The sequence below is a fragment of the Gossypium raimondii genome, chromosome 5, assembly GCF_025698545.1.
Source record: "Gossypium raimondii isolate GPD5lz chromosome 5, ASM2569854v1, whole genome shotgun sequence".
NCBI lineage: Eukaryota > Viridiplantae > Streptophyta > Magnoliopsida > Malvales > Malvaceae > Gossypium > Gossypium raimondii.
The window spans coordinates 31222812-31246209 of NC_068569.1; positions in this window are offsets into that span (position 1 = coordinate 31222812).

The window sequence follows — 23398 nt, forward strand, 5'->3', positions numbered from 1 at the left end:
GTTTTGACATGCGAACAACAATGTTTTCTTCCTAAGCATCTGTTGGAAGTTTAATATGTTTCAAAGAATTACACAAATATCACATCCTTTAAATACACCTATCAAAGGATGGACATATGCCCACGATACCTGAGCCCAAAAATTTAGTCTAGTTCAAACGGGTCGATTATCACCCCATTCGCATGATACTAGACCTGGTTCAGTTTTGTTTTTTTACATTTTTATTTTTTATTTCTTTTACTATTTTAGTCCAACTAAGCTGTAACATCCTGATTTTGGGCCTAGTCAGAACAGTGGTTTTGGGACCACAAATCGGATGAGGAAAAGTTTATTTTTACTATATGTTTATGGCCTACAATTTCACGGAATGATTTTGTGAAAATTTCATTCAAAAATTTTGGCGTTTGGGCACTCAATTTAGTCAAAAGGACTAAATTGTAAAAAGTGAAAAAGTTGAGTTCTACATGTTAGAAGTGTCCAATCGTTATGAAATTTTAAATTGGAGGTCTTTATATGGTAATTATACCATTGGTTAAGTTATGGACAAAAATGGACATGAGATAAGTGAAATAGGAAATTTTTAAGTTAGGGGCATTTTGGTAATTCGGTAATTAAAATGAATTAAAAGGAAAAAAGTTGAGTTCTACATGTTAGAAGTGTCCAATCGTTATGAAATTTTAAATTGGAGGTCTTTATATGGTAATTAGACCATTGGTTAAGTTATTGACAAAAGTGGACATGAGATAAGTGAAATAGGAAATTTTAAATTTAGGGGCATTTTGGTAATTCGGTAATTAAAATGAATTAAAAGGGATAAAGATGACAAATTGTGCTCATCTTCTTCATTTGGCCGAAATTAGCAAGGGGGAAGTCATAGTTAGGGTTTTCAAACTTCCAAGCTCCATAGTAAGTGATCCCAAGCCCCGTTTTTAATGTTCTTTATGTTTTTTGAGTCACGATAACTTGATTTAGCTTATTCTAGCAATAATTTAACCTAGGTTTTATATTTGGAAAAACACCCATAGCTGAAATTTCTTTATTTTGATTTTTTATGGTAGAATATGAAGCTTGAAATTATGTTAAACAATGTGTGCTAAGTGATTTTATGTGAAAACGAGTAAAACGACATAATCGGTAAAAATATCTAATGTTCATAAGTAAGTGTTAGAGTGGGAATTTTATGTTACCATAGAAGGGAAAAATGTTCAGCATGTCATAAAACATAAGAATATGGGATGAAGTTTAATTTCCGAGCTTTGGGGAAAAAGTGTAAATATGTAAAAGTTTAGGGGTAAAATTGTAATTTTGCCAAAGTTAGAGTCGAGGGCCTTTTTGATAAATGTGAGTATTAAATAAACTAAATTTGCTATTATAGATTAGGAAGAACGAAATCTGGGGTTAGACCGAGAAAAGAAAAAGGTTGAAGACTAAGTTGATAAATTTGGCCATATTTTGTACCGAGGTAAGTTTACGGTAAATAAATGCAATATTTCAATAATTATTATTAATGCTGTTATTTTTCAGCAATTATGTATTTATTTCATGAAAATATTTAATGTTGACTCAAGTATGAGATGATAGAGAATTAGTGATACAAGCCCCGTTGAAACATTAGGAATGTATTTGGTACAAATGTCATGACATTTGGGTAAAGAGATCCCATGTAAGATCATGTCTAGGACATGGCATTGACATCATTGAGATTATGAGAGGTCCCATGTAAGACCATGTCTGGGACATGGCGTTGGCACCGAGATGAGAGGCCCCCTGTAAGACCATGTTTGGGACATGGCATGGGCACTGATATGAGAACTCCCATGTAAGACCATATCTGAGATATGGCATTGGCAGTACAAGAAACTTCCCATGTAAGACCATGTCTGGGACATGGCTTTGGCATGTTATTATCAGAAAAGAGACCCAAGTATCCTTATTATTCCAATGTGGCTCAACGGGCTAGTAAATAAATTATGTTCCATGAAAGTTCAGGTAAAAGCATAAATAGCAAATTTAGGTGAGTTATAAGAGTTAAGAACATATTATGTTATCAATTGAGAACCAAAATTTCAGCAAGAGAAGAGTAAGGTATAATCATGAGTTATCTAAGTAAACAAGTAAGTGAACGAGTAAGAGAGTAAGTAAAGAGGAAATTAAAGATCATGACATTTGAGGATAATTATTTGTGTTAAATGTTGTTATTTATTTGCTTGTAAACTTACTAAGCGTTATGCTTACTTCTTTTATTTTTCTTCTTTTATAGTATTGCAAAGCTAATTTGAGGATCTTAAAGACGTCGGAGAGTGCTCACACTATCAACAACAACAACTCGGTATTTTATGATGATCAATGTTTGAGCTATTTCATGTATAGGGACTTAGTCATTTTGAATGTATTTCCTTATGATATTGCTAAAGGATGATGTGTAAATATGTGATAATGTTTAGCTATTAAAATGGCTAAGTAAGAATATGTTTGGTGTTATGAATGCCTAGGTGATAGTTTATACCTAGAAATTATGAAAGAGTAAAAATTTGCAATGAAACAGTTTTGGGACAGAAGTAGGGATGTGATTTTGAAAAATCACTAACGATAGTATAAAATGAATTAGAGAGTGAATGATATATAGAATTAAATCTTATCGAGTCTATTTTCATAAAAAAAATAACGGTGTAGGCAAAGGAATTTTATATTCTGAGATATTTGAATTTTGGTTAGACAGGGTCAGAATAGTTTTTGGAGTCCCCTGTTTTGATTTTAGAAAATCATTAAAAATTGTAAAAAAAATAATTATGAGTTATAATGTACATGTATAGATTCCTTAGTGAGTCTATTTTCTGTATAAACAAGTGAGAACACTATATAGAAATCATATGATGAGAAAATTGATTTTTAGTGAGTAAAGGTCAGAACCGTCAGGCAGTGAAATAGGGGAGATTTTAATGAATAAACTGTACTAATTGGCTAAACCAAAAATTCTGAAAATTTTATGGTAAGAAAATATATAAGTCTAGTTTTAGGAAAAATTTACGAATCTAAATTTTTAGTTTCGTAACTCGAGTTATAATTAAATTAGTGACTGTTGCACAGGTGCACAGCATTATGGTGAACAGTGAAATAAATTTTAAAAGCAATTTTTTATGCCCCAAACTAATAAGTTAAGTCAAGTAACACCTCATGCTCGACTCCAGCAATGGTCTCAGGTAAGGGGTGTTACATAAGCTACTTCGTTTCCTAGATTTTTCTTAACCTTAGAATCAATCATTTTTTTTAATATTTTCCACTAAATATGTTTTCTATTTTTGACATGCATTACAGCCTTAAGAGTAACTCAATTATTTTTTACTTTACGTTTACTCGAAAGAACTCTCTTCTACAATTTTAGTTGAGTATTTAATTGCTCTATTCTTTCTTTTTCTCTATTTTTGCATTAGTTAATAGAAGTACTTTTTGAATCCTAAGGATACGCAAATCCGCGAAACATCCTTAAGAACAATGATATTCACACCTCAAGCAACAATTCTAATTTTCTAATCCTCCTATTTCTAACAGAATCATCCATTCTTCTTTAGCTGACTCGCATGTAGATATGATCTTGAATTGCTCAATATTTACTCCATTGAATACAACGTTCAAGGCTTTTAAATTATTGTGTGCAAGTTTCTCTTAGGGACTATTGGCTAAGTCTAAATAAACCATATATTGAGCGTAGTTATTTTACCGAAATATAGAGAGATTTATTTTTCAAATAAATTCTATTTTCATGATAACTTGAGTTAAGTTTCTAGTCCGACATAGAGAGATTTAATTTATCCACTAGAAAATTAGAAAGTTTTTATTGTGATTGATTGGTGTAATTAAAGCCCTCTTTCTAAGCAAACTAAGGGTTCAAGAATAATAAAGAAAACCGTGTTGGTTGAAAGCCGGTAAACAATCAGGATTGCTAAGTCGAAAAAAATGGATTTCTATAAATAGAACAAATATTTGGTTTTAGAAAAGTTTTAAATTTTCTTTATGCAACAAACTTATTTTCTAAATTGAATTTTTCCAATAGGGAGTTAAGGGCAGCAAGAGAACAATTTTGTTAATGCAGTCTAGACTAAATAATTATACCTCTGTGAAGCTTAGCTTATAAAATGAATTCACTAAACAATCTTCCTGATACAACACTTGATTTAAGCCCAATCTAATCAACACTCACTAAAATAATTATAGTCTTAATGTTGCCCAATTGTTGACATTCACTCTCTCAAATATTTCACATACAAAAATATCTCTCAAATATTTCAAAAAAAAAATCTCTCAAAAAATTTCTAAATATATAAAGAGTGTAAAGACCACAAAATATTCCCAAGTAACAAAATGAAAGGTAAAAGTACCATGGTGGACCCTTGCATTTTGCCCCATCTACTTAAAAAATTGATAAATTACTCCTTATACATTAGATCAAATAGAAAATTAGTTTTCTATTAAAAATTTCATTCATTGTATTGTTAAACACTAATGTAACTGAAGAAATAACCAAACAAAGGACACGTGTACTTTATGATGATGTAAAATGTAATCTGACTTTTAATAGAAAGATTTCTATGGTACTTTTACCCTAAATAAAACACTGTCCAACAAAATTACACAATCATCATTAGTGATAACCTAATTATAGGCTACATTTCATCCCGTTAATCCCAAGAGGATAAGTCGTAAATCGGTTTGAAATTTACATTTGATATATGATGGATATGGCCTGGATTTCGAAACATTTAACTCCGTCGAATTCGAAATTTATCTCATCAATAAGACAGCTGATTAGTGTAGTTTTTGAATTTAGTCAGACAAGAGTCTTGGATATTTTGAACTCTTCTTCTTTCCTTCAAAGGCTGTTTCTGGTAAATGGAATCTATCAATATAATATTTAATGTTAGAAAATTTTCAAATATTTATAGTGTTTCAATAACTATAAATGAATTGGTGTAATTAATTAAAGGATAAATCTTTTAGTCATTGGTCAAAAGTTATATCATTTGATATTTTTAAAAATTTATAGTTATTCAAACAATATTATTTGAATAGTTATAAAATTAAATGAAAATTTTTATTTTTATTTATTCATAAAAACACCTATTGAATGCGAAACACCTATAAATAATAATGAGATTTCATTTGGAAATCACACCAACAAATTCTAAAATTCTTTCTTTCCTTCCTCCATTTTCTAATATTATTAGATTATTCTATAAATTATTACTGTAGAAATCCTTTGTAAAAATTAAGTTTTTTGTTATACATTACTCAGTGCTTAGTGGACTATTCTTGTCAGTGTAAAACGCAAATAGTCATTGCCTTCATTGTATCCTCGAGGTTAATTTGCTTGAAGCTCTTTTGCACACCGAATATAGGTAGGGGCGAATATAACCTTAAAAATAGTGGCTTGATACGCGGCTTGAAGCCTTGTCCTATTTCTTCTTTTTTTTGTTTGAGTTACGTTCGTGCGTTCGGGATTTTCCTGAACGAAGATTTTTACTAACATTTAATTCTCACTTTACACTAAATATATGCATTTGTTGCCTGACTCACTACTTACACACATTATTTAAATTATTACAAGTCAAAATCGACAACTAAAAACACACTTTGACTGTTATAAAACATGTTAAAAATCATGTTGCAATAGGAAGTTTAACAAGAAAATTCGATAGTCAAAAGTTTCCAACAACAATAATGCACCTCTTCAGGAGAGAAGGGGTTTGGAATAAGAGTGAAAATAAAATATTTGTGCTTGCAAGCTTTCTAGTTACGGAGTGAATCGATTTCAAGAATTCTCATGCTTGATTCAAGTAGTTGGTTAACCTAATCAAGTTTTCATATTTTTTTAGTTTTAATATGTATTTATTTTTAAATAGCATTGGAATTTTCAATTCCAGCTCAAGTAGAAAATATTGATGGAAGTCAAGCATGAAAACGAAAGTTACTTTTTACTTGATAAACGAATTTGATTGAGCTAGCTAGTTCAAACATTTTGCATTTTCTCTTGAATTAACCTTGAGATTTGAGCATGGCTGAATTATTGGTGAAATAGTAAAAAAGATTATGTTGAAGTTTTTCAATTGACACTATTTTTTAGTTCAATCCTTGGTTGTGGATTGAGTCTATATTTCAATTGGTATGAGTATTATTGTCAAAGCAGAAAGACGTGGGTTTGAGTGTGCTGAAGTGTATTATCCTTCTATTTACTAGTTGAGATTCTATGCATTGTGTTAAACAAAATATATATAACCATAACTTATAATAAGATTATTCTAAAAAAAATTATCGTTGATTAACCTCCACCTTTATTAGAAAAACCTCAAGATTTAAGTGAAACTTTGAAACAAATTTCCAACCTTATTTTGAGTTAAGCTTGAGATCCAGCTTCTTATAACTTAAGTTTGACTCGATTGAATTATACCCTATTTGGGTAACCTTTAAACAACCCCTAATTAGGACACTTGTTTTTAAGTTCTCGAAACATTTTTTTGGTATGGGCATGAGAATATAACTTTTCTAAAGAAATTTCTAAATATATATTTAAAAACACAAAAAGAAAAATTCACATGCATGTATGATATACACACTTGTATAACCGAAACTTGAGTAACATAGTCGGAAACTAATCCCTACTTTGAAGAAGGTTGAGATTCTCACGCAAGACAATCTCCACTACTAAAAATAAATAATGATAAGGTACTGAATTGAAATATCATTCTCCATCCCTGACTTTAAATCGAATTTAGCAACCGCCCCTAGATATAATATAATTAACATAAACAACAATTATTAATTAATTTGCAATATCAAAGTTCCTTTAGGGTCTTCAATAATTGAAAAACAAGTTTTATATATAAACTTTTACTATTAATATTTTAATAATTACAATTGTAATATCCCATACTCGCCTAGATATTACAACCGAATCTTGAGGAATTACATATACTGTTTGAAAACTAGAAACTTAAAATTCAAAAAGATTTCATAAATCAATACTTATAATGGTATTTCCAATTTTTAGGGAAAAAATCCTTATTTGATTAGTTCATTTTAATTTCAGAAAAACACTGATCAGGTTACAACATTTTTGCAACAGAAATCTTGAGTCAAACAGAGTTTGGAAAAAACCTGTAATTTTGTTTTGAAACTTATCATATTGCAATTTGAATTAAAAATAATCTAAAACATTTAAGTTGTTCAAAACGAAGAATAAAATCCCAAAACATAAAACAGTCCCCGAAAATTTAAAATAGTCCAATTGAAATTAGTGCTTAAACCTAATCAAAATATAAATCATCAACTTTAAAATTGAGCTCCCGCCACACTGATCCGTCCTAAGTTTGTTGATTATCTAAGAGGAAAACAAATAGAAAGTGAGCTTACGAGCTCAATGTGTAACATATATCAATCAACAAATTCGACACATATGGTTTAACAAATAATATTTCATATATATGCTTAGATACAAAATTTGGTACAATTCATAAACAGATACAGATACGAATGCATAAATAAATCCTACCCCATCTGTTACACACCATCTCCGACCATCCTTACACACCAAATAGGTATCAAGTACTCATCCAACCCCACACACCAATAAGTGAGCGTATGTTACTTTTCAGAAATAGTGCAATCAAGCTGCCAAATAATAGTATGCAGAAAACTACCATAAATAGAAATACGTGGTTGAGCCACCAGAATAGATATATGTGGTTTTAAACCACCAAATAAGGTAGATAATTAGACTGTCCTCACTTCATCCTTCATATCATATCCCAACCAAATGCACATGTACATACTAACAGATATTCTATATACAGATGTCATGCATGCTTTTCAAATGTAGTCATGTCATCAGAATTATCAGAACATAGATCATACTTGTAAAATTCACATACTTTATTCATATCACACACAGACATATTAACATATATTATGCCAACTTATTTCACATACAAAGTCCATATTACTTACAGTAATATGCTATCAAATGTTGTATTTTTGAGTCCTATTTATTTAGTATGGACCTTACGGAATAGCTAAATATGAATCACACAACAATACATAACTAAGAAAAATTTTCAGAAAATAGGCCCACACAACTAAACTGGCCTAGCTCGTGTGGTCCACATGGCCCAAATAGCCCAGATCATGTTGTCCACACGATCTGGCACACGACCTAGGACATGACCATGTGACTCACATGGTCTACCACAAGGCTTGACACACGGTCGTATTTGAGTAATGCCTAACATTCAACTCCTTTTGAGTAAGGAAGTATTAGAGGCTCTTGTGATTAGTGTAAATGATACACCTCTCACTATACAGATAATGCCTCTAGATTTTCAATGCGAATACCATCGAAGCTAACTCAAGATCGTGCTTAGGATAGTTGTCTTCATGCAGCTTAAGTTGTCAGGATGTGTAAGCCACCACCTTACCATCTTGCATTAGAACACAACCCAAACAGGTGTGAGAAGCATCACTATACACAACAAACTCTGTAATAGTTTCAGGCTCTATCAGAACAGGTGCTTGAGTCAAAATAGATTTGAGATTCTCAAAGCTCGATTGCTACTTATTGGTACAATAAAAGGTGCGTTATCATGGAACAACTTAGTCAAGGGAGTTGCGATAAGCAAGAACCCCTCCACAAATCTCCGATAGTAACCCGCTAAACCAAGAAAACTCTGGATCTCAGTCACATTCCTAGGTTGTTTCCACCCAAGAACAACCTCAACCTTTTTATGATCCACACGGATACCCTCGGCAAAAACCACATGACCTAGAAAAGTAACCTACCTTAATCAGAACTCACACTTGCTCAAGTTAGCATAGAGCTTTTTCTCACGGAGTATTTCCAAAACCACTCTAAGATGTTCATCATGCTCTACTTCAGTCTTAGAGTACACCAAAATGTCTTTAATAAAGACCACGACAAACTAATCCAAATATGGATGAAAAACTTAGTTCATGAGATCCATGAACACAGCTGGAGTATCCGTCATACCAAATGGAGTGACAAGGAACTCGTAGTGCCCATAACGAGTCCTAAAAGCAGTCTTATGCACATAAACTTCTTTAACCTTTAACTGATGATACCTAGAAAGAAGATTAATCTTTGAGAACATTGAAACTTATTAAACAGATCATCAATCCTTAGAAGTGGGTATTTATTCTTTACCGTCAATTTATTCAACTGACAGTAATCCATACACATCCTCATAGTAATATATTTCTTTTTTCATAAAAAGAACTGGTGCTCCCCATAGAGACACACTAGGTTGAATCAACCCTCTATCAAGAAGTTCCTAAAGTTGTACTTTCAACTTCTTCGGTGCCATATGATAAAGAGCGATGGACATCATAGCTGTCCTAAGTAGTAACCCTAGTAATTCCTCAAGAAAGACATTCAAAAATTCTTTAATTGTGCCAATATCTTTAACAAAAGACCCTATAGTGCTCGTATCACACACATAAGCCAAAAATGCTTCACACCCTTTTCGAAGTAACTTTTCAACTACTAGAGCGGAGATTACATTAGAGAGGTAATCTCGACACTCACCAACCATAATAATCTCTATATAATCCTTGGATCTCAGAGTTACTCTTTTAATAGTACAATCCAAACTAACCCAATGCTCCATGAGCCAGTCCATATCCATAGTCAAATCAAACTCATCGAAGGGTAACTCCATTGAATTAGCCGAAAACATAACCCTTTGTATCTCAAGTGAACACCTCCTATAAACTTTATTAACTTGCACTGACTGACCCAATAGACTAATCACAGAAATCTCACTAGAAGTACTCTCCATAGGAATTCTTAGATTAACAGAAATAGATCTAGCTATATGTTGGAAAAATGAGTTTAGAAAACACAGAGGAAAATAAACTTAGGGAAAAACTAGAGTTTTAAATTTTTTTCCAAAACAAGATCTTGATTGTGATATCTAAAGTAATAAACACTTAATCAAAAATTGTACCTTTTCGATTCGTCTAGGATGAGCTCTTCGACCGAGTAATCTTCTCCTCTATCCTGAAGCTTACGTCTGCCGAGTGGGGGCTCACTTCGAATTAGAAAAATTTTCACAAAAATTACCAATGGGGTAATTTTGCAATTTCTCTAAACTTTTAGGTCAAGTTGTAAATCAAAAAAATAACTCTAGAAATTTTCTGGAATAATCACTTCACAGAATTTTCTCTCTACAACTTTCTCTTGAATTCAAGTGTGTGTAAATAATAACCTAAGACTCTCTTTATATAGGAAGAGTTTAGAGTGTTCAACTATGATTAAACTTAATCATTTTAATATTAAATTAATATAATATTTATCTTGATAAATATTAGATTAAATTTAATATTAAATCTTATTAAAATAATTAAATTTTTATCTATAAGATAAATATTAAATTAAATTTAATATTGAGATAACCAATTTAATATTAAATTAATAAAATACTATTAAGATAAGTATTAAATTAAATTTAATATTAAACTATCAAATTCTCCGGTAGAATTTCAGTTGGAGTGTATCTCTTCCACTGCTTAACGACCGATGACCAACAATTGTCGGCCACTGGGACACTGCCGTCACAGCCGCCAGCACCGCCGTGTCCGGTGATGTAGGTGCGACACCCTTACGACACCCCGAACCGGCTTGATCAAAATTAATTTTTCCAAAAATCACTTAGATTTTCTAAATTAATTTTTCAAGAAAATTTTGTAATCAAATTCTCTAATTGAACAATTCTTATGACCACCTAATTTAATTTCACATCGAATAAATCGACTCAATTAAATTATTCTAGAAGTCATAGAATTTTCGGACCTAATTTAATTTTGTTGAGCTAGCAGAGAGACCAATCGGACATATACAATTAGGCTCTAGTGATTGTAATTATGTCTAGAAGCATCGTTTCGATAATTCGCAATTACTTAATAATGGAGCCAGTCCACAAGAAGTACCATGACTGAAAACTCGTTATTGTATACTTTTTGCGAATATAATTCATCCAACTGCTTTGTCCAATGACCTCATCATGTGTGTGTTACCTTCATATGATATCCTTGATTCCTTTGAGTTAAATTCGTTCACTCAATACAATCCTATTTTATCTTATTGTTAGCATTGTGTCTTCTTAATGATTAATATGATCACTTTCAACAAATGACTGTGATAAATTGCTCATTCGAGAACAAGCAACCCGTGGTCACGTTCCATATTTATCAATCCACACAATGTCAATGAGAGGATATCATTAACTCTTTAACTGAGTTATGAATTCCACTGTTGCTAGTAGATCCATGCCATACACAATTCATGTACCTAGCATACCGGCTATGAGCTCGATCATCTTTAGAGCATAAGCCTCCACTTATATCAAAGCACATGAGCTGCATACACATGGTCAACGACTAACTCAGGATTTAGGTAAATCACACCATGAATGTCACAAGTGAATTAATTCGCAAATGGATTTAGAATTAATTCATCTTGGGTCCAGTCCAATGTATCATTCTACCAATAAATACATATATGTCTCTACTCATGGAGTCAACTACTCCAATAGCCAAGACTAGTCATCTCCTCAATTGGAATTGTAGACGACATAATAATCCTTCTTAGTATTTGAATCAAATTCTCACCTTGTTTCTTTTACAGGATTACAGACACATTTAGATTATCTACTAAAGTAAGTTGTCTTTCTCGTAATACAAACATTCTTTACAATGCCACTTATCTTTAGTTTGAACTTTAGACAATCAATAAGCTAATATTTTCTTGTCACAATTTCACTATACATGCAAAATATAAAAGACAGAAAATATAAAAGATATAATCGTGAAATGTGAAATTAACTTTATTTATTTATTCATCGTTCAAATAAATAGAAAACAATTACATGTTTACTAAAATATGGGTACATTTCCCAACATTATGTTTGAATGGGTCGAAACAATATCTATCAATGCAAAATAAGGAATAGAATGAATGAAAAACGTACTAGCTATCACATCTGGGGCATCTCTATCCTCGCGGCACCTCGTCGCATATACTAATGCAGGTTGTCTCGCCTCGGTCTAATTAGTACATTTGCCTGGTGCTCTTTGCCCTTGACCTATACCATTACCACCCTTGGCCTATCCACGACCCCTAGGTGGCTACTGAACTGCTCTCTCTGTGGCTGAACCAAACTCAAAGCTGGAGCTTGCACCTGATCAACCCAAAGACGATAGTCCTTAATGCGGTGTTCCATAGACTCACATTGAAGACAAGCTCTTAACATCCTCCAACACTTGCTCGAATGACATCTACCACAATCTCCACAAAGTTGAACCCCAACAGTAGCAACCAATGCCTCAACCTGCGGAGGCCCATCAAACCTTGCTTGTTTTTTAGGTCGCTGAGCAAAACTAGAAGGACCCAAATCCCTTTTATTTTTATTCTGGCCCATCTCTTTATCCCTTGTTTCGCGCTCCGTACACTTAATTTCCTTAGTGATCTTTGCCTTCTCCACCAAAATTTTGAATACTTGCCCCCGCTGCGAAGCTACCAGTGCCTTAATGTCATATATCAGTCCATTATCAAAACAGACACTCTTTCCATAGTCATTCTTAACCAAACTTTGAGCATACCTACTCAATCTCAAGAATTCGATCTCATACTTGGCCACAGATTTCTCGCCCTAAGTAAGCTCAATAAACTCAAGCCTGTGAGCCTTAATATATCTTGCCCCCACATATTTATTCTAAAAGACGCTACAAAAGAAAGTCCAAGTAACTCGTTTAGGCTGGGTGACTTGCTCAACAGTCTAGCACCATTGATAAGCTTCATCATGAATCAAATATATCATACTCTTAAATTTCTTCTCAGGGGTGCAGTCCAAGCCATTGATAATTCTCTCAGTGGCCTCCAACTAGTACTCGGCTACAGTTGGGTCGATTCCAGCAACACTCCGAAATAACTCAGCCCCATTAGACCGGAGTCATTTAGTTACAGACCCTCGGTTACCAGATCCAGTATGGGCCACAATGACCGTCTCAAGCACTCTCAACAGAGCTTGGCACAATACCTCGTCCCTAGTAGTCTGAGCTCGAGACTCAATCTCAACAGTAGGCACCCAATGGTCTCACTCGTGTCTAAATTGAGCATAGTGCCTATCGAAGATGATTCAGCTTGAGCCCCTTTAACTCCCTCTATGCCCATAGGTACCACGTCCACGGGTTTCATGCGTACTCATTACGCTAATTTATCTACAATTAAAAATTTCATGTATCAATTTGAGTTTGTTATCGAAAACTTTACATCTAAAATTTTAACAAAATCCTATTGCAGAATTATCACAATATTTAGCTAAAGTAGAGTAATTCTAACACTACAATGTTTTTCTAACTACAAAGTATAGCTAAATCTGAAGTACTTACATGATCGGCATGGGAGACTCGAAAATTTTTCACAAACTCATTTATCAAAACAAATCAAAAATACATATGCTCGTTTGAAAACCAAAAACTTAAAATTTGAAATCTTTTCATAAATCAATACTTGATAACATCATTTCCAATTTTTAGGGAAAAAGTCCTTATGTGATTTGTTCATTTTAATTTCAGAAAAACATTTATAAGGTTACTAATTTTTTGCAGCGGAAATCTTAAACGTTTATAAGAAAATGTAATTTGATTTTGAAATTATCATATTGCGTTCAATTAAAATAATCTTAAACATTTAAGCAGTTCAAAAAGAAGAATAAAATCCCAAAATATAAAACAGTCCCTAAAAGTCCAAAAACAGTCCAATTGAAATTAATGCTTAAACTTAATGAAAATATAAATCGTCAACTTTAAAATCGAGCTCCTGCCACATTGATCCATCTTAAGATTGTTGATTTCCTGAGAAAAAAACAAACAAAAAGTGAGCTTACAAGCTCAGTTTGTAACATATCTCAATCAACAAATCAGACACATATGGTTTAACAAATGATATTTCAAATATATGCCCAGAGACAAAATCCGGTACAATTCGTAAACAAATACAGATACGAATGCATAAAAAAATCCTACCCCCATTCGTTACACACCATCTCCAATTATCCCTACTCCCCTAATAAGGTATCAGGTATCCATCCAACCCCACACACCAATAAGTGAGCGTATGTCACTTTTCAGAAACAGTTCAGTCAAGCTACCAAATAATAGTATGTGGAAAACTGATAGAAATAGAAATTCATGGCTAAGCCACCAGAACATATATATGTAGTTTTAAACCACCAAACAAGGCAGATAATTAGATTGCCATCACTTTCTTCATCATATGATATCCCAACACAATGCACATGTACATACTAACAAATAATCTATATACAAATGTCATGCATGCTTTCCAAATGTAGTAATGCTTTCAGAATTATTAGAACACGGATCATATTTGTAAAAGTCACATACCTTAATCATATCACACACAGAGACATATTAATAGATATGTTCAGTAATATACTATCAGATTTCGTATTTTCAAGTCCTATTTGTTCAGTATGGACCCTACGGAGTAGCTAAATATGAATCACACAGCAATATAAAACTAAGCAACATTTTTAGGAAATGGGCCCACACGACCAAACTAGCCCAGCCTATGTGGTCCACACGGCCTAAATAGCCTAGACCGTGTGATGTTGATAGTGGGGTTTTCGACTTTCTGTCATTGGCTGTTTCTTCATGTTTTCCATTTTACACTTGAATATTTTCTTATGCAAATTCAACCACAAGATTTCCAAAACCTAAAATCAGCATTTATACGACTAATTTAGTAACGATACACAAAACTTAATCAAGATTCCAAACACAAACACCTATATTCGTCCCCCAGAAAGACATTAGAATACTTACCCAAAAGAAAGCAGCAACTAACCGATGCCTAAGTCGCTGGAAGAACACCAAACACTTCTCGATCTCCTCCTAGAAACACACTGAAATATTAAATAAAATGAAACACCAATTTTAACATGACACCAAAATTCTGAAACCCCAAACGCCTAACGAAGTAAATTAAACAGAAGAACAGAGTAGGAGATGATAAGTCCTTAACTTTAACGAATGTAGCCAACAAATCAAGGAACTGCAGGTTGGAAAAGTAGCAGAAAGAACAAAAAGAAAAAGAAACAAAATATGGGAAAGTGGGAAAAAACCAACAAAAGGGAACAAAAAAAAAACGTGACGTGAACAAAAGCGTGAGGATAGACTCGTCCATGGGTAGGGCGGCCTACCCGACGGCCCGCCTGAAATATGGGAGGGTTCGGTAAAATATAGGCCGAAATATGGGCTTGGGCAAAAAAACGAGGCCGTTTAAAAAATGGGCGGGCCGGCTCAGCTCAACTCTTTTGCCCGAGCCCAGCCCGGCCCGACCAATATAATAAATATATATTTTTTATTTTTATTTTTTAAATTTAAAATACTTTTAAAATATATTTTTTTTATTTTTTTATTTTTAAAATATTTTTTTTGTGTTTATTAAAAATCGGGCCGGACTCGGGCTTACTCTTTTTTCCCGGGCCGGGCCTGGGCAAAATTTCAGGCCCATATTTCGGGCCGGGCCCGGGCCTAAGAGTCGGGCCAAAAATTTTTTCCGGGCCCGGCCCGGCCCATGGACAGCTCTAGTGAGGGAGACCTGAGAGAATTTTTTTAGGAATAATGATTCTAAAATTAGAATCCCATTAAATCCCAACGAACCACTTATCTTTTACAATTTAATTTCAACCCAACTCTGACACAAACAGAAAATAAAATTTATTTTCATTTATTTGTGCGGAGATTCAAACACAAAACTAAATTATAAGCTAAATCTTTATCGTTGAACAATTAAGCTCATTCTTATCAAAATTTACGAGAATTAATTTTATGTCGATATCCAAAGATAGAGATTTAGTAAAAATTTAACAAAATTTAAGAGAAAAGTCTCTAACCTAAAACCTCACATACACAAGCATAAAATAAATTTACTTGACAATTTTAACAATTCAAAAGTTAAAATTTACCTCACATACACTTAATCACTAAACCAAGTCAATTTACTTGACAATTTTAACAATTCAAAAGTTAAAATTTTAGGCGTTACAATGATGTTGAAATTATCAATTTAATTACAACCGTTATGCTTATAAATTTTAAATTGATTCAATACTATATCATATTAATTTAAAATATTAAACGATTAAAAGTTCTTCAGCATAAAATAAATAATTAAAATTATTTAATTTAGACTATTTAATAAGAATATTCTATATAAATAAAATAAAATATAATAAAAAATATTAATAAAAAATTTATCACTTTAGTTTTAGTTTTATTTCTATTCCGTTCCCTTAGTAGTTTTACAGTGCGGTCCCCCCCCCCCTCTCTATATATTTTTGCTCAGGATTAAACCCAAAAATAGTAAATAAACTGGTGAATGATAAAAACAATTATTGTGCAAACTTACAACCTCTTATACCAAAATACAATCATAAAAACCCACATCCTAAACCCATATCAAAAAGATGTATCCAGATAAATATGAGGTCCTATATTTAATTAATATAAAATATACTAATTGAAGGCCAGATAATAGTTTAACTTAGTTAGCCGAAGCTCCGATTTCTATTTTCCATCTCAGAACTTGGTCTAATAATATGCAATTAATTAAAAGTGAATCTTCGCACGTATTTAATTTTTTTGCAAGAACTTAGGTCATATTCTAAAGATATAGTACTAGTTAAGCATAAGCCATGCACTATAAATATAGAATTAGAAGCTAGCAAACACTAGAGCTTAGAGGTTGCTTTCAAGAATATTTCTTCACCAATCGGCTTTCATTGAATTTTGAGAATCAGCTTTCTTTCTTTCTTTCTAGCTAGCTATGAAGCATGGGCACGTAATTTTACTTTTATTTCTTTAATAATGCAATTAATAAGTGGTAGTAAGAGTTGCGAGTGCATTTTTTCGGATTAAGTTGAAATTTTAGAATTATTATTGTTAAAAAAATTTATTTAAATATATTTTAGTTTGAACCAAATTAATCTCATATCAAAGTTAATGAGAACACTTGTGATCTTATAAAAGAAATTGTAGCTTTAATAGGACAATTTGCACGTACCCATGCATGCAAACTATTATAAAAGAAAAGAAAAAGCGTACATAAATACTGAGATTTAAAATCATACAAATTATTATAATTTATTTTAGGGTTGAATAAGTCCTCCTCTCATTCGAGAACCTTAACAATTTCTTATATGCATATAAAAGATTTTCTCTTGCTTGATTTCTTATATTTTTGCATAAACTTTTGTTTTACAAGTTATTGAATGGATCAATTTAGTTACTGTATTATTTTAAAAATTAAGTAATGTCAAGTTGGAATAGAGTTAACATTTATTGGATAATAAATATGACTTATTGTTTAACAAAGATAATATATTTTAAGTATTTACAGTTTTGTAAATGAATTTCTTTTGTTTGGAATTGAACGCAATTGAGAAAAATATTTTCAATGTTAATTCTATTACAATCTGAACTTTTTTAATTCTTTTTAACAAGTATAAAAACTAAATTAATCTATTTAACAATAAAGACACTACCCATATACTTTAACCTAAATTCAGCTATAAGCAGGTTTCCTAAATTAGATGTTTATGCTACCAAATACGCAAACTATTCTTTTACAAATCATAAAAACTTAATTCCTAACTCTATTAGATAATTAGTTCTAGCTAAGGCTGAGGCGAACATTATTCCATTAACCTTATAAAGCTTTTTTTAACTAATATATTTTTAATTCTATTAATTTTTCATCCAAATTCGTATTCAAAAATCTAGTTACAAAATCAGTTTTCATTTATAGTGGAAGTTTAAGAATTTAAAAAATCAAACTGATTTGTGATATTTATAATAACAAATCCTTTTTTCAAAAAATACATGTGTTTTGAGCGAGATGGATTTAAATCGTTCTTGACTTTCAACCGAACGACATTCTTTGCTATCCTTGTACCTTGGATTGCGTCAAGTGTAGGCTCGAGCAACACGAACCAAATACAGAATAAGAAACAATTTTATTACTTTTAGTAGGAAAGTAATTCTCTCAAATAAAACCAATAGAAATTGTAATTCCTAGAAAATATAATTAAATCTATAATTATTTAATTCATTCTAATACTAGTGACGAATTGCATAATTTGTTTATGCTGTAGTTTACAATGTTGTGGTGTAAATGTGTGATCTAGCTTAAATAAACCCCGTTGATGTGAGTTTGTTGATTAGAATTGGGTCTCTCTAGTTCTTAATGTTGCCGGTAAATTAAATCTTAGGCATTGAGTTACAAGGTTATTTATTAGGTAGGAAAGTGATTTCAAATGAGTTGCCTCTTGGTTACTGAATAAGTAAGAAGAGATTGACATTGAGTCAACAACTAGAACTAATTTATTAAAGGCATTGAAGCCATCATTTCATGAATGATTGAACTATAATGCAAATAGAGAATTTACCTAGGGATGTCAATTGGGCGGGGAGTGCGGGGGTGCTCCCTCTGCACCCATCCCCGCCAAGAATTTTCATCTCCATCCCTACTCCACGACCCATTGTGGGTACAAAACCCAAAACCATCCCCGCCCCACCACCCATGTGAGTCCCTAGACCCACCTAATCTCGCTATACCCGCCCCACGACCCACTTCATATAATATATTTATAAGTATCAGTTAAATAAATATAAACCAAATTTTTTATGAAAAAAAGTATGAAATACCTATCCTCCGAACTCTTATCACATATGTGACATTATTCCAACGGTCACCATTTTAAATAAAAAAATTGTCATGACCCTTTAATTGGTAAATAGGTAAATAAAATATAACTTCAGCACGAGTTTAAACTCAAATATATCATAAATGTCTTCAAATGCAACACAAGTGCAAAAATTAAATGCTATTAAATTAATAAAATACTATTAAGATAATTATTAAATTAAATTTTTATAGATGTTTATTTTTTAACTATGTTTATTATATTATGCGGGCTGGCGAGTGGGGATGAGGCGAGTACAAGGTCATACCCATGCCTGCCCCACCACCCACGGCGAGTCTAATTTTTGTCCCCATTCCCACCCCACCACCCACGAAACCTAGACCCATCCCCTCCCAACTGGATGCGAAGTGGGGCGAGACCCCGCGAAACCCGCCCCACTAACATCCCTAATTTTACTTTTGTCTAGAGTTTTTCCCCATTGATTTTATTTTACAATCTCTTTTTATTTTGTTTTAATTTTAATTTTAGTTTTTAATTTTAAACACATTTTATTTTTATTTTATTCTTATTTTGCTTGTTTAATAAAGAAATAAAGTTATCATCGGTCTGTGTGGATACGACCCTACTTGCCGCGTTCTATTAATCTTATATTTACAAGTAGGTATTTATTTTTGTAGATCTCGATAGCCTGTCAAAGATAAAAATAAATTTGTTAACCCTCAACATTTATAATTTTTTTCAATTTGGTCCTTTTTAGAAGTACATAAATTTATTAAAAATTAAAAATATTTTTTCATATTTTCAATAAAATCATAAAAATTTAAAATATATAAATTTTATAAAAAATTCCAAAATTTATGAAAAATAAAACTATTTAAAATTCAAGAAATAATTTCTTTTAAAATCATTTAAAATTTTTAAAAATTATGAAAAGTAAGGGATTCGAAAATTCAAAGAATGTGTTATTTATACCACGAATGGTAATAAGGCCTCTCCAAAATTGAGATATTTGTTCAATCCATATTAAATCAATATTTTAAAAAGTATTTTTAATTTTATTTAATTTAATTATATTCAAAATATGTTTATTTAAATTTAATTATAAAGTATATAAAATATTAGGAAATTATAATGATACAAATTCTAAACCATTTCAAAATAAATTTAAATATATTGTATAAACTCCTTTTTTTTTTTCAAAATACAATATATAAAAACATTTTATAAAATTTGACCCATTCTTGCAAAATTCAAAGGCAAGCAATTGAGTCTTTAAATTTTTATGCAGTGTATTGGAAAAAAATATTATCAAGATTATTTAAATTTAATTTGAACTAATTTAGACTTCATTATTTAAAAATATTTTACATTAACATTTTTTATATTTTATAATTGAATTTAAATTTGCTAAAAGAATAATCAAATGACAATGAAAATATTTTTGATGTATAAATGATTTGAAATAAATTAAAAAAATAGTTGTTTCTAATCTAACTTAATATGAACTGAGTGAATAATTCAATTTTTGGAGAGATTTTATTATCATTAGATGTGTCATGGGTTAGGCTAGGCAAGACTAAAGCTTGATTTCAAAATAATCTTCGAGCTCAAGCCCACTTTACCTAAATGACTCATTCTACTGTTTGGAAATAATAAAAATTAATTTTTATTTAAATTGAATCATAAAAATATTATTATTATTATAAAATATTTGTTTTATCTTTATTACCTTGAAACAGTATAATGGGATGTCTAGTCAATAAAAGCCCAAGCACAATCGAAGTGAGTTGGTCGATCAGGTTGGGTGGGATTGTTTCATCGATGGATACCTCTAATTACCATTCAATGGGTAAATAATATATTTTATGATTTCTTAGAATGTTTTACATTTTTCATAATGTTTTTTAGAAAATTAAAATATTTCATTTTTTGAATTTTAAATTGTTTTCTTTTTCATAATGTTTGGAATTTTTTTTAAAAAATCATAATTTTTTAATTTTTTAATAGAAATACAATTGTTTTTAAAATTATGTACTACTAAAGAGTAATGACTAAATCAACAAAAACTTTAAACATTGAAGGCTCAAAATTATCTTGCCTTTTTTATCATTGCCACGACAAAAACTCTAACAATAAAATTGAATGAAAGGATCAAAATTTTAAATAAAGAATGTACAAATAAACTATGTGCATGGGGCAAAGTCCTACAGGGAAGTGCTTGAGTAGAGAATGATGAAAAAAAAAAAAAACCGTAACATAAATACATAAATTGTATAATAAAAATGCCATTTCAAAGTAATTTAAGGCTCATATTTGCTTATTGCCTTATTTTTTTATTCTTTCTCAGACCAATTTGATTAAATAAATTTAGGGTTAAATTAAGTAAATATGTCTAATTTTAAAAATAAGTAAGTTATTAGGTCTATTTTTAGTATATTTATTGGAATAGGTCGATTTTAGAGAAATATAAAAACGTAAAGAGTTTTTCTCTCTCTCTTCTCGATCGAGTTTTTGTTTTTAGGGTTTGCTTAAGGTTTGGGTTAGGATTTTTAGGGTAGTAAATGGATTTTAGGGTTTTATTAGGGTTTAGAATTTAGGGTTTAGGACTGAAAATAATGGGAGGTTGACTTATTTGTGGTTGTGTTTGAGGTAGACATTGTGAAAGCTCAAAGTATATTTCAATTGACGGTGATGTGATAGTATTTGGAGACTCATACATTTCATCTGTCGTGTCGAGATGGAACCGTTGCCTTAGAAGTCCATCACAATGCAACTCAAGCCTCGAGTTCACGGTGCATATACTATCACAGTGTGGAGTATAACTTAGGAGTCCAATTGATAGTGGTTATGCGGTCATGGGTTCAAGTTCGACCTTACCAAGAGAGAATGGTTTAGGAATTCAATACTGAAGTTTGAGATGATAACCAACTTATTAACGTCCATCAACTAGGACTCATAGTTAGACTACAATCTATGACCGTATAAGCACCACAAACTCGGAGCCTGAGTTGCAATGAGATGGGCTTCTAATGCAATGATTTTGCCCTGACATGACAAATGAAATGTGTGGGTTTCGGGGCACCGCCACATTATCATGAATTCAAACACACCTTAAAACTAGCACACTAACTCCCCCAAATAGAAATAAAGCTATTAGTTGAAAAGGTTAAAAACTTGAAAGTAAAATATAAATAATGGTGTAAATAAGTTTTTAGGGTGAAAGGAGGTGACCGAGAAAGTTGATGCGGTAGGGGGAGCAAAACCCCCTTTATATAGGGAACCGGATAGCAATGATCGAAAGAGGGAGGGAAAAATGTGCTTCTAGATATCTAAAAAATGGATTGAGATTCCCGGGGTTTTGTAAACTTTTCAGGTGGGTCGAAAATGGGAGAGGGAAAATGCTATGCGTAGGGGGCGCTTGGGCAGAGCATTTTCCCTCTCCCATTTTCAACCCATTTGAAAAGTTTCAAAAACCTCGAGAATCCTTGTAACACCCCTAACTCAGCCTAGGAGTTTCGGCTAAGTCGAAGATGTTACATTCGATCACCGAGGTAGTCATATACAACTATTCTTTTCGGAGCGTTGATTTGTATCGAAAAGCTATTTTGTTTTTAAGAAAGACGTTCATTAATTAATATTGAATTTACTTAAAAATTGAATACAACATTATTAATGTGAAGTTTTAGGGAAACGATTTTTAGGTATTTAAGAAATGACTTTATCAAAACTTTAAGTATTTTGTAAAGTAGCGAAAAAACATTTAAAGTAAGGGTTTTCTAAATCGAAAAACATGCAAATATCAAAGTACTAATTAAGCGTCAAGATTTAAAGTAAATAAACTAATAAATCCCAAACTTAAGATATAAAAGCAAGAAATCAATAATTACAATCCCGAAAATAAATGGTAAATGAAAATTTTTTAAATAATAAAATAAGCTTCTAATTCGAGAGTCCTCTGATGTCATACCGAGTCCTAATTTACTGTGTTACCTGAGAGGTAAAGGAAAAAGGGGGAATGAGCTTACAACGGCTCAGTGTGAGACTAACTTATAAATCATTATATATAATTTCACAAATAGAAAAACATAGAAAATAATAGCGAGTTAAGTGTAACATATGGAACATATAGTAAATCAATGTATATATAGTTTATATATGGTGCAATGCAAATGTAAATTTCGCACTCATCCAAAACACCTATAAAAACTAACCATCTTGGATTTCCCGGTGAAAATGGTCGTTCACTTGTCATCTATGATGATGACTTTTACTACAATAAGTTTCCATCACTGTTGCCCGATTTCGATGGCTTCTTACTACAATAACTGTCATCCCAGTTTATCCAATTTTGATGACATTGTCGCCTACTTCGTGTAGTATTAACTTTCGGTGTGGACTAAAATTGCCACTATCTCCTACGGAACTCCTTCGTCCTCCGTACCCACTTTCATGTGATTATGCACATATACTTAGCATATTATATTGTAATAGGCCAAATTTGCCTGGCCCGTTAGTAAAATAAACCCAAATAAAATAAAACAATGGTCCAAAAAACATAATGTCCAGATTACAAACCCAGTTAAATCAAGTAGGCCCAAATGCAC